The following is a 13751-nucleotide window of genomic DNA, read 5'->3' as shown; positions in this document are numbered from 1 at the left end:
TGCAGAGGAAACAGCACGATTCTGTTTCCTTCCCTCCCCCTCCGTGTCTCTGGGCTCCTGATCCTGTAGAAGAGGAATTCCTGAACATCCCCGAACAGAGGCTGCCATTGCTGCTGGTACTTACACTAGCGACAAAGCCAACAGGAGGTAATGGCAGTCACAGCTTAACCCAAAATGCTAAATCAGCTCATAGAGTCATAGAATCATAGAATGGTTTGGGTTGGAAGGGACCTCAAAGACCATCTAGTTCCAACCCCCCTGCCATGGGCTGGGACACCCTCCAGTAGACCACGTTGCCCAAAGCCCCATCCAACCTGGAGGTCCTTGCAGCTAAGAATGCTACCAATTTAAAAAGATCTTTTTTAAAGCTGTATAGGTCTTTTTAAAATACTTATCATTTTAAATGTACCTGCTGAATAACTTTTGTGTATGTTTTTCTTAAACTTCTGTTCCTTTACAGTGTTCTTCATTGACTCTATTCAACGGGAACAAGATCAGGATAAGGGATCTGGATCTGTATACCTATATGTAAAGAATATATTAAGGATGTATCCTTAGTAAAGGTTTTATTGGAGTCAGCCATAAATTCATATTTTTATATTGTTCAGCTAGTTTTCTTCAAGAGAAACTTAACTGAATTAAATTGAGCTACAGCACTATAAACTAGTCACCAGAAAGTAAAAGGAAAAATCTGCGTGTGTATGTGTGCATCTGCACAGTTTTGAATTAAAACTGAGATTATTATTTCTTTAATTGAGCAATTTCAGACTGCAAAAATCAACGTTTGCAACTTCAAACACAAAACAAAAAAATAACATCCTCAGTCTAGTCACAGTTAACCACACAGTGACTAAATATAGCATCAGCTAGCCTTCAGGATGTGTCCACAATAACAGATTACTCAAAACGTTCTGCTCCTATTCCCTACCTAATATTATGCCTACAACAAAATGTGGAAGTTTAAAATATCTCTGTAATTATGGTAAACAGACAACAATCACTAAAATTGCAGAGTACTGTCTGCTGTTCCTAACGTACAGGCCATATATAGAAAGCTAAATTAAACAATTCTCCTACCACGGAGAGTCAAATACATACTAGATTCCAGGTGCTGGCGAAGCATAGGGAAATCATATTTTGAGTGGGATATAAACTCTAACCCAGATTTTCATGAAGATTTTTAGGCGATTTCTAATTCTGAACAATTAGTGTATGTTTCCTTGCTAACTGTGTCAAGAATTTTCACAGATACTTTAAAATGTAGGAGTCATTAGATATAATGACACTACTTCCTCTTACTTTCTTACTTTGGAATTGGGATATTACTCAGTGTCCAAAAACCTTCGTGCTGCTCTCAAGCCAAATTCCTCTTTGAATTGAACACGAAAAGAGTCAGGTATCTTCTTTAAGCGTCTCTCCGCCTGTGTTTTGAGGAAAGCGGTACTTATTTCCGGGCATGGCTTCCACCCCTCCCTGCCTGTGACCCCGTTGATGCCCCTCTGCTTGCGTACGCCAGCCTTTGAGTGAGAACAGGAAGAGGCGAATCAGGGAAGCAGCTGTTCTCTGAATCACAATCCTCTCTGGATTTCTGTATTAAAAAAAAAAAAAACTAATAGGAAGATAACGCAGAGCAGAAGCATAATATTCCTTGAAGCTACCTCTGCAGCTGCTACCAAGAAGACTCACCAGCATGGTCATAAATATGGATGCAAGTGCACACAAGGAAGTTTTGTCTTCACAGATTCAGGGTCTCTTTCACTTTGGTTCGCACAATCTGCAGGGCTGGGTGGCTAAAAATTCAGAGTCATCTGTACAAACGATCTACTAGAAGCTGCCTTAGTTTGGCTCCACAGGTTTCCCTTCTTGCTTAAAAACTTCCCAATATGGATTGATGGAAAATTTAACCTAACAATAGATGGAGCAAAAATTCATTATGGATTTCTGCATGCGGTGATCAAAGTGAAAGTCTGGTTTGGTAGCAATTCATATTCATCTTATATAGGAATAAATGGCCACACTTTACATAACAGAGAAATAAAATCTTGATTCTAGCATCTCAAGACTGAGTATGCAACATATTGTTGGTAAGACTTTCATATTTCCTGACATATTCTGTATTGCTCTGTCTAACCATTGGTGGAGATTATAAAAAAAATATTAGGGTAGGCTTTTATGTGGAGAGACAAATTCCTGAATGTTACATGCGCAGATAACATCCTGTTTGTGCTTTCTTGTAAAATTTTCAGAATTCTTCATTGAAGAGGTAAACATATGTGACTAAAAGCTAAGTCACAGAAATGCTTGTTCTATGAAGGACATATAGGAGACACCAAGGAGGACACAAGTCTGGTTCCTGGAAATCCTTGAGGTGTGTTACATACTCACTGTACTGCAGAATTTTCCCAGCACTTCCTTAAGAGGCTCCGCTTTTAATATTTTCAAGGTTTGTATTTAAGAATCACCTCTGTCTTAGCTGCTCAAATACAAATCCATTCATCAGTCTACTTGCTTCCCTGTTTAAGTGAGTATGTAGAGGCCAAAATCTAACATCAACAGCTGTGAACACTTTTCTGTCAAGACACCTATAAAAAATGCATAGACTTGAATAATCATTCTTTTGCAAATTTAGGAAAATCTGTCCTTTTTAGTTTTAGAAGAGACCAACTTGCTCTGTATTCTTCTGGAGGCAGATCATCTGTTTCTTAATTACTTCAGATGCTTATTCTATGAATGGGGCTGTACGATATACTGAATTTCAGAGTAAATGTTCTTTTGTCTTTCATCTCACAGATGAACTAGACTGTTTCTGTACCAGATACTCTCAAGATATTTGTAAAATAGCCAAAAATCTCATCCATATGTTCTGAAATGCTTAAAAACAGGACTGAAACTGTAATCTACAAAAATGGCTCAAGTTTTCTGGTCTGAGACCTGACCAGATTCAGGTTTTACTTGGAATTTTATCAGCAATTAAAGGTAGCTAGCAAGGGTTAAGATAACAAAATGAACGTAAGCACTCCCACATTATCAGAGTTATAAATGACTGCTCTTTCACATCTTCCTCCAGTAAATTGTACCAAAAATTGACAAGTATATTCATTCACAACTGATCAATTCCCATGCAAATTCCCGAAAGCTTCTTAGACTTAATTCCTTCTCTCAGCTGCCATTTCCCTTGTGCTATTTTGAGAAAAAAAGCCATTAATGGCTCTCCTTCCTGGCTCATAGTTCCTTCCTTTCTTCCTGCCCTTACTGAGAAATTATCTTCTGCGTGATCCTCTTGAAAACTAGAAACTCAGTCTTTGTATCATTTATGTATAAAATCAGATGCAGACTCACTTATATTAAGGGATTTTAGTCTTCCCTAGTAGTGCCGCTTGTTACGTGCTTCCACAGTATAGCCACGTGATTCTGAAGTTTTACCTACACTCTCCCTCTCTCGCATTTAACTCAGGATTTTTGCATGGTCTATCACGTTTTCATTAAAGGAATCCAGGAACTCCTTTCAGCAGGTCAATATGAAGAGAACTTCTAGAAAGCACATACTCAAACTACAGGAGCAAGCTAGTGAACAGTGACATTTAGTATAATAAATCCCTGCACTTAATTTAGCAGCCTCTTTGGTCAAACTACATTCATTGTGTCTTCTTGCAACATCTTTACATATCTTCAGTGAAATAATAAATGCATATGACTAATAGAAACAGTTACATTGCAGAATACTTGCTCTGTGGAGAATACAGAACAGGATTTTTACATGTTGAGGACAAAGTTTGACGCTCACATTTTAGATTTACGGTATCTGACATGAAACCAGAAAAGTGAGACCACAACTTACTTGCAACATGTTCATGGACAGCATGTAAAATACACAGACCTTATTGGATCAGGGAGGTGCCACGTTCTGCCGTCACTCAGTGAAAGAGAGAGCAGTGATATGTAGAGGATGCTGAAACTGGACATTTGCTACCTTGTTGCTTATGGTCATTAAAAGTCACCATGGACCTCTGGAAACCTTTACTCCCACTCACTTTCTTTTTGAGCACGGATTTTAATAAATTTCATAACGCAGAAGACGGTGAAAAAACAAGCCTCTTTGTTCTGAAATTATTAAAAATGTATTTTAAATTCCCATTCTGGTAATTTCTGTAGACCTTTTTCCATATATTTTGCACGCAGTACCAATATGGGTAGAAAAAACCTTTCCTACAAGTTTAGTTGGTGACCTTAGACGACACTTTATATTTCAGTGTGAAAACCGAAATATTTATTTCCTTGATTAAACATCTCATGAATACATGACTTCAATTTTCATTGTAATTTAGGCTTCTGAATGGAAATGTCAGATTTGAAACAGAGCTTAGGTGCCTGACTTGGATATTTTTTTAAAATCATTCTTTGTTAGCTTTAGCAGTAAAAAAATGAAGCACACATTCCTGTAATATTTCATCAAGTTCTGACTAACAGAGAATCAGAAATGTTCTAAAATGTACAATTACAAACAGGCATAAACTTTGAGACATTTTTGTGGTTTCAGAGAAAACTGACTTGAGTACATACGTCTGGAAAAGTCCCACGAAGAAGCCACTTCTGTATTTTCAGGAAATTAAGCAAAAGGGCCTACTGCAATTTTTCTATTGTCCTCTGTTTATTTATTTTAAGCCACATAATAAGCAGAAATTTGTGATCATAGGTACAGTATTTAGGCCAAAGGACATTGTTTGAAGATAAAAGGGTTGTTTATATAAACAACTGTTCCTAAAATTTTTGAGACCAATTGTAATGGTCTTATATTCTGTGAGACTGTGAATAGTGGGGGGTTTCAAAGCTTTGCAGCTGTGGAACCAAGCCACAATCACAGCCATTCTCCTAAGTACTCTGGTTTTACTTCCTTCTTCTGGAATTACCGACAGAGATTACTTGACAGACGAAAAGTAGTAGGATATGCCAGAAAATGCCTCTGACTAGTCTAGATAAAAAAGGTGACTGGAAGAGTAGTATCCTGAATTAGATTGCTGTTCTTGAGCACGAGAACAGCTATACTAGAGCTGAAAGTTCACGTAGCCCCACATCCTGTCTCCAGCACTGGTCAACGGCAGGGCCCAACAGGAGAATGTAACAGAATATTGTCAACATTCCCTGGTATTTGGAAGATCCTGATAACCAGCAGTGCGTAATTCAGAAATTCCTTTACATAAGAGCAGAAGAACCTAGGGTTTGTCTAGCCCCATATTCTATCTCCAGCAATGTCCATAACTAGGACATTAAAAATGGATCAAACATACACTCTCTAGCACTCTCCCAGCCTCTTGATTCTTTCAGATTGGAACACTTCCAAAGCCCGATACTGTTTGTTAAGTAATCCACCAACAGATCTCTCTCCCAGTTAGCCAACATTTCCCTGAAATCCTGTGAACTTCGTGCACTTACAGTGTCCTTTGGTTACAAGTTCCATGGGTCTACTACCCATTCTGCTTTGAACTTGGCTGCTAATATCTTCATTTGACGGCCACTACTTCTTGCATTTGATAGAGACTGTAAACACTTGGTCCCTGTTAATAAATGTTGGAAGGATTAAAATTACAGTCAGTTGGATTCTGATGTAGCTCAGAATCACATTTCCCCTCTTCAAAAAGCAAATGGCTCCTTCAGGTCTACTTTCTGCATTGACAGAAAGGACAGTCTCTTTCCTTTCTTTAAGAAGGTTTTCCAGATCAAAGGCTCTTCCCATTCTCGCAGAGTTTCTGGATTTCAGCAGTGCTTTCTGTCTAATGCCCCTGGCAATCCAGAAGCCAGGCTGCCCGCATGAAAGATTTCAAGTGTGAGTAATGAATCTTCTTCCAACCCTGAGAAAACAGATCAGGAAGACTTGGAAGCAAGACTTTTTGTAATGATACTGATATCAGACAGTCAGAGACTCACTGCTGCCAAACTGAAGTCTGATCCTTCGGGATACTTTGACTCTGTCCCAGCTGGCCCCTCAGCAATATTGCAAAGCTGTGAGACTTTGAGCCCCAAGCTGCACAATTAGCAATCACGATGGAGGGATCACAAGTTAAGCCATTTAATAGAAAGTATCCATTTCATATTGTTGCTGTGCAATATTTGCTACTTTCTGGTAAGGAAAATGGGAGTTCTGTAGGACTAACAGAAAATGGAAGGAAATGAGAATATTCTTCATGTTGGCATAACAAGTACCACTTTAGTTCTGCCCTGTTTCTCCCACTGAAGGAATGATGTGCTCACATACTTCATACCATGACATCATACACATATCACTGAATGTCCAGCAGCAGTTATTGACACTGTGCCTTTGTTCAGCTGCTTCTTTGGTGTTGTGAAAACAGCTGTCTTCTGATAACGTAGGATGCTTTATTGTATTAATACCTTACACTTCTTGCTTTCTGTTTTCAGGAAAAAGAGCCTGATGTCTTACCTTACTAAAGGTAAGAGGTTGTAGAGAGTAGGCATTTTTGTAAGGTTTCAATTCTGAAAAATGTAAGCAGCGATGAGGATTCACAGCAGAACCATCCTGTCATACTCTACCCTGCTACTCCCACATACGGCGCAGCGCTATGTGCGGTGTCATGCCCTCACCTCGCATAAGCCTCCAATCTGATAAGCTCTGACAGCTGAGCTTGCACACGCTATTATACTTTACTGAAATATTAGGGTTTGTTGAGCATAGTGACATGCTGATAAACTCTTAATTAGCTGCTGTTTATGAGTGTGTGCTTTTACAGTAGATCCTAATTCATCGGCCTCTGCCTATACGATGTCTCTATATGCCAAATATGGATTATATTGCAACTGGTATCCTCTTGTGTGTGCATATACAAAGGATGATTAGCTGTAAAGCCTTCTGTGAGACATTTTATATGGAAAAATACTTACAAAATATATCGGGTTGCACCAGACAGCTGCCTAAATTCTGGAATGAGTATCTGCTAACCATTTATATGCCAAGATTGTCATTCTCGGTTACTTTGTAACTGCATCCAGACCACTAAAGCAAAAACATTATTTGGCAAGTAACATTTTTCAGATCCACAGTTGCACTGGTACTAAACAGTATACCAGCCTAACACGAGCATGCTGGTATGCTTTTTCATCACTTTACCAATCTCTGTGGTCTACCATGCCCTCACTCGACGTCTCAGACGTCTGTTTCTAATTGGATGCTTCCTTTTGTGATAACGAAGATGATTCATATAGTGTCCTAAACATTACATAGGTTTTTTTCAGAACACAGTGGACACTTTTGCTTTAAGGCCATTCAGTGCTGTTCCATAATTATACACAGTTTTCTGGAAAAGGGCGTTGAGAAAGGCTGTACTTTCCTGAGAACTGCAAATAACATGATCTCTAAAGAGATCTGTGTGAAAAAAGATATAAATATAAATCTGTTCTCTTTGCAGTGGAATCAGCGAAAGCATTTCTAACACAATGCCTTTTGTGACAGTACGTAATACTCTACGGTGTCTTCCCTGTTCCAAAGAAACGTGACTTTCTTTTAGAACACATTCTTCTGCAAAGATGCTGAATAAAATTAGGTTGTGCTTAGAAGCTCTCGGGGGCAGCGGTACCCGTTACATTTTGTCTTTGAGCAGCCGTGAACACAGCGGGAATCTCTGCTTCCACTGGAGTCCCTTGTCACTCCCACAATAAAAACAACAGTGACTGTGCCGGCTTGTTTTTATTTACACTTGTATTTAAACTTCTCTCTGCTTTAAACTTCTCTGCTATAGGTCATAATTTATGTTTCCCCACCCTGTCTTTTAATTTGCATCCCAGTCATAGTAAAGCTTGTGAAAGAGAACCCTGTAGAGAGACATAAGAGAGAAACAGTGCAGGCTGTTTCACTAGAACATGGGAATTTTTCCCTCTTCAGACACCAAGAGGCTTTGTCTGTGAAACTAATGGGTGGCCTTATTGCCTAAATTGCCCTTTTTTACCCCTGCGCAGCTTTTCCTTGCCTAATGGACATGGGAGCGACTGCAGAATTCCCTTAGTTCGGCTGCCAAACCCTCTTTTCTTGTAGGAGTTGGGAGACCTGCTAGGAAAGGTACCTTCTGCATATTCAGATTTGAAGGTCATTATCTGACTTTGTGTTCAACATACGCAGCAAGCTCAGCGCTGCTAATATAGGACCTTTTCTTTGAAGCTTTAGCCCAAAAAGACACCATTTCCATTTGGCAGCAGTATCTGATTCACATGTTCACTGAAGTCAGGCTTCCTCTTTTGAGAACTGGAAAAAACTAGATTTGTAATTTGAAATGTCAGCAACCTTCTACGTAGCAAAAAGAAGAAAAAAAAAAAAAAGGCATGGGGAGTAAAGCCAGTAGTTTCTACTTCTATCATAACAGTGGCAAGATCTCTGAAAACAGGAACCAGAACAGGTCTTGGGATATTTTAAGTGTGGTGCCAACTTAGTTTCAACCTATATCTATTAAAAACTACAAGTCATCAGGAACATAAAACACTGATGATTTATGTTCCTTATTCTCCTCCCAATGTCACATTAGTCTCATTATACAGTTGGCGTTTCAAGCTCCAGCAAAAGACTGACATCACCACGGACTACGGAAGGCTCTGTATACGTACATACACACACAGAGAAAAGGATTATCTGCTCCCTAAAGAGCAACCTTACCTATTTCACTCAGTGTGAGACTGGAAACCGTAATGTACTCACCATTGCCAAAATATGCTCTAAAAAGAATCAAAATTCAACACAGAACTGTCTTCTATAAACTATTTTACAAACAACCCGAGGACATTATTATCATGTGGACAGAAAATTGTTTTTTGTCAGAATAAACTTAATTACAAAATGTACAGCAATAGTTACATAATTACAAGCACAACTGCTTAATGGTAATGCAAAGAACTTCTGAGGGGGACAATTTGTGATCTATTGTCTATTAAAATGGGATCATTTGGCCTGATCTCAGAAAATCTACCTTGAATCAGGTCAGCAGCCTGGTGACTTCACCCATTTCAATCACCATTTACTGCATCCACCGCAAGAGACTGAACACATGAGACAGACAGATGTGAAACTGAAGAATCAATAAAAATAAGATCTGTGGAAATTGCAGTCTGAGAGTAGCACTCAAAAAACCAAGGTGAATGAATTGCTTGTAGATATAGGAGTGCCACTTCTTTGACACAGGATGGCAGACGGGTAAAGGTGTGATTCACAAGCATTTACTGAATAGAGAATTAATCTCAATATTACAAGTGAATTTGTGCAGCAGAGGAAAGTCTGAGAGACACCATATGGCTTTAAGTCATGAAAATAACAGGTTTCCTGCCTTTTTTTAAAAAAGTTCTCTCAGTGAGGTATGTGGTTTTGATGGCAGATTTAGAAAATGATTGGCACACTATAATAGATTGTAATTTTAAGAACCACTGAATTATCCTACACTGGTGGTACACGTCTTTCCTTGTACAGTCTGAAGTCTCAGCCTAGCTTTAAATGTTTGTGTCTACTCTAAGTGCTCTTTTTTATATCCTTTTTTTTTTTTTTTGCACAAAAGACACTTTTGTTTGAAGAGGTGTGTAAAATGTCATTCAATTTATCCACTGAATTTAGAATTATTTATTTGGGAGACAGTGTCTAAAAGCAATTTATTTCAATTTGGAAATGTGAATAGCTAATGAGAAAATTCCATTAGTTTTGCAATTAATTTCTTTTTATGAATGCATAAGTCAAAATTTGGAAAAAAAAATGTAAAAGTTGGACACATTTTGTCCTATTTTGGAGGTGAGATCACTTTCCTTCACAATACTTGAAAAAAGAAGGTGAGGGAAATCACTACTGTGATTATTTTAAATATGTTCGGTGTACACCTAGGGGAAAAATATCTAAACTGCATCCTGTTAAGTATTCATGCAAACTGGTGGTGATCGCTGTCAAACAGGAAACGCATGGTAGGGGACAGAACATGACAAAGTAGATTCCAGAAATCATACCTCAGCTGCCCAGGTGAATTTAGACTGTGTTTTGACTAGAGTACTACCAGACAACAAGCTCATTTAGTCCTTTCCATGGAGAACACCCACGTTGCTTCCTTCTCTGGTAACAGTACCCAAAAACCAACGGAGCCCCAGTTGTGAAGGTGGCCCCGTGTCAGCTGGCTAAGAGTGCAGACCCACAGACATCAGCGTTGTGTGGAAGAGGGGAGGCACGGGGGTACAGCGTTCAGTCCTCTCCTGCCAGAGGACATTGCTGGTCCCAGTGGTGCTACGTTTCCTGCTCAGCTGGGACCCCCATCTTTCCTAACCATCCCTGCACCGGCAACAGACCTGAGTAAACTACATGTGTGAAGCCCATCTTTAAGCAGAATCCCTGCAGCGATAGAGATATTACTGAGAAGGTGTGACACATCTTCTCAGTAATTCACCCGAAAGCAGACCAACCAGCTGAGGAAGAGAAATGAGCAACAGTAATTCCCCATAACATTTGCATCCTCTTCCCAGTACTTCCTCATGTTCCTCTTTGCCATCTTTTCTTTCTGAATATAGAACTTCAAATATACGCGTGCATAATTCAGTTCTTTTGAACTGAATCACAGCTGCTTCTGTGATTTTTCCTACTATTCCTTTTTCTGCTTTAGCAAGAACCTTTCCATGTTCCTCAAACATGGGACTAATCAGAGCCCTTTTTTCCAGGAGTAACATGGAAAAATAAATCTGAAGCACTTCCCAGCAATTTTGGCATTTCCAGGATGAGCTTCAGTCTTCTGTGTAGCTCTGAAGAACCTTTATCTAGTTTCTCAAAATCTCTTTTGACCACTTCTATAAATCTACTAGGGGTACCAACTTGAGTGCATAACAGCAGTCCTAAGTGCCCCTAAATTACCTTCAGAAAATACCTGAGATGCCTCTCTTCCATTTACATGCCTGATTAAGTGCTTATTTGCTATGTAGAGCAAAGCTCTTGCTTTGAAAGTTCTGTTTACTTAACAATTATCTTTTTGAACTAGAGCAATGCTAGAGGTTTCAACTCTGGTATTTCCAAATCCCTCCTTGGCACGGTTAATCAATCCAAAAGCCTTTTTCTTCTTTAAATAGAAGACCGGATTTATGAAGGCCACATATCGGGTTTCTTTATGCGATGTTATAGAAGTAGTCTCTAAATTTCTCATCTGTAATATGAAGACACTGACCCTCAGGCCAGCTTAGCAGCTCAACACTACTCCAGTGAGATAAAACAGTTTTAACTGCTGATAGCTTTTATATAAAGAGAGTTCCCAGGTAGTCAGAGAGTAGCTTCAGTGGTTACGACACCTTCAGCTTTCCCTTTTCCAAAGATTTGGCATAAACAGCTCTCTGGGAGAAAGTGGGTACATTCTTGTCAGACTCATCTCTGCCTGAAATGTGGCATTTAAGTAGCGGTTCTTTAACTTCTCTGAATGGAAAGTTTTTGCTTTGTCCATTCTGTTCTTTTCCAGAATCAGTTCATTTGAAGGAGAATGTGACCTGTCACCTTCTGGTGGGACAGAGTTGTATTCTAGCCCCAAAATTTAGTAAGCACCAAGATTTTTTTTAGCTGTGTTCACCTGCCTCTTAAGCTACCCTCTCTTCCTTGTGATTTCAAGCATGTTTCAGTACTAGCCGATACATGAGACACAATATGTATATTTTCATTCTTCCAAAACTAGCCTAGTGTTAAATAACCACGAATAAGAGACTGATCTCAGCTGAGATCACAACTCAGAATTCCAAAACTCAGAGCAGAATGCATTGTTTGAATCTCTTCTATCCAAAAATATATAAATCCCTCATGAATGAGGCTAAAGTAGCTTCAGTAGGGGTTTTTTTTCTGCTTAGCTGTTTTCATGGCCTCAGTCTTGTCACTTTATCTTTCTCACACTCAATTTCTCCAGCTATAAAACGATCCTAAACTTTACTTCCTTGTAAAGTATTATGAGATAAACTAGTGAACTGTTTCTATGCTACCTGAGTTTTAGTACAGTGAACGAGATCATTGCTTGATTTTGAAGATATATTACCCTAAAGATTGCACTGAATATAAGCAAAAGAATTTTGTTCAGAGATGTTGGTTTAAAAAAGCAGCCTCCTCTGGATTCCGCCTAATGACAGTTGCAAACTACTATTTAGGTAGTAAGGCAACCAATTTTTAAAGCTGGATATTTTGTAAGCTTGAGATACGTACAATATTTACTCATCAAGGTAAGGAGTAGGATACCAACCTTGCAAGAAAAGAAGAAACTTTTCTGATGTGCGATTCATCATAGGCACAAAAATAAAGCATTTTTGTGGGTGTCAAAACTGGCTGGACCACATTTGTTGCCCTCCCTGTAATTACGCATTCATGAGTGATAGACATACTTGCTAGCTGATGTATGGCATGAAGGACTGGTCTACCTGATGAGTTCCAGCAAAATGGATACCCTTGTTCACCTTTAGTCTGTGATCTGGCATATAAACGAAATGTCAGAGGATTTAAAAGGTTTCCACACTGGTATGTATCTTCGTAGGATTAAGACTGGAATTTGTCAAGTAAAGCATTTTTTAATCAAAAAGTACCTCCACTTTAAAAGGCAACATGCAGTTCTGGCAGATGCCTCTCAACACAGGACAGTGAATGAATCCTTTGCTGCTTTGCACATGCAGGTCATTGCCAATTATGTAAATAGGGTAGATGAGAAACCAAAGAATCTTAGACTGGGCAGTGCTCTTTACTAGGATAAATAATTTTAACAAATATAGAAATAACAAACCTTGGAAAATTAGGCTTACTTTTTAAAAAAATATCATTTTTGTGGTGAACTCAGTTACCCAATCCTTGCATCATCTTGCCTTACAAATTGGCCACACAGTCATGCTGACCTAAATTACTGGTTTGTAATTGGACACAACCTTTGAAAAGTTTCTCATTTAGGATTGAACTTTTTATGACCTGCATAAAAAACTTCCATTTGAGAATAAAAGCCACAATTTCAACTGATGAGTTTTGCTCATATGGAGGCAACAATTGATTTGGGAATTCAATTTACATGGATGTCATTCCAGAATGTATTTTACAAAAAGGACAATTATAGAATGCTTTTCTGTAACTGAGGAGTTAAATTGTGAGGCGTCAGCGGTTAAATCTGGCCCTAAAAAGCATTTAAAACATTTTCTAAACTTTTTCTTTTGGCTTTCCTGTCCTTTCATGCTATATGAGATGCACAAGACGTTCTTCACCTAGGATTTCTGTGCAAAGACAAGGTCACCTAACTGCTCAAATTGGTCGGTAGGAATAGACTTTGTCCCAGTAATAAATCAGTGATTTGCTAAATAAAACCATTCTCCTGCAGATTTACTTGCCAATGCTGGGTTTATGTATGTGGACAACAACCTGAAAATATGGATTTTGTTGTAGCAAGACAAATCTGGATTTGAATGTGTCCAGAGGCTTTACAACCTGCCAGCTAGATCCAGACAAGCTGACTATAAGTAATACGTACTCTTTGCCTGCAAAGTAGGGGTGTGATGGGTGGGAGTTACTTTCCTTACAGCTTTTCTCAGGATGCTTTCTGGGGATGGTGTAGTCATTAAGATCAAAAATCTGCTCAGCAGAGTAAGGGTGACTCATATAAGCAACAGTTTGCTGAACCACCCATTTTCACAGTTGAAGGGCTTCACTCATTGTTCTCCTTGCATAAAAACTGCAGAAATGCCAGCCTAAACTGGGTATAAAATGCTCCTAAATGTGGAGATGCTATTTTATACTCTCT

Source organism: Grus americana, chromosome 5 (genome assembly GCF_028858705.1).
Source record: "Grus americana isolate bGruAme1 chromosome 5, bGruAme1.mat, whole genome shotgun sequence".
Taxonomy (NCBI): Eukaryota; Metazoa; Chordata; class Aves; order Gruiformes; family Gruidae; genus Grus; species Grus americana.
The sequence above is the reverse complement of the archived record's forward strand: the minus strand, read 5'-3'. Positions refer to the sequence as shown.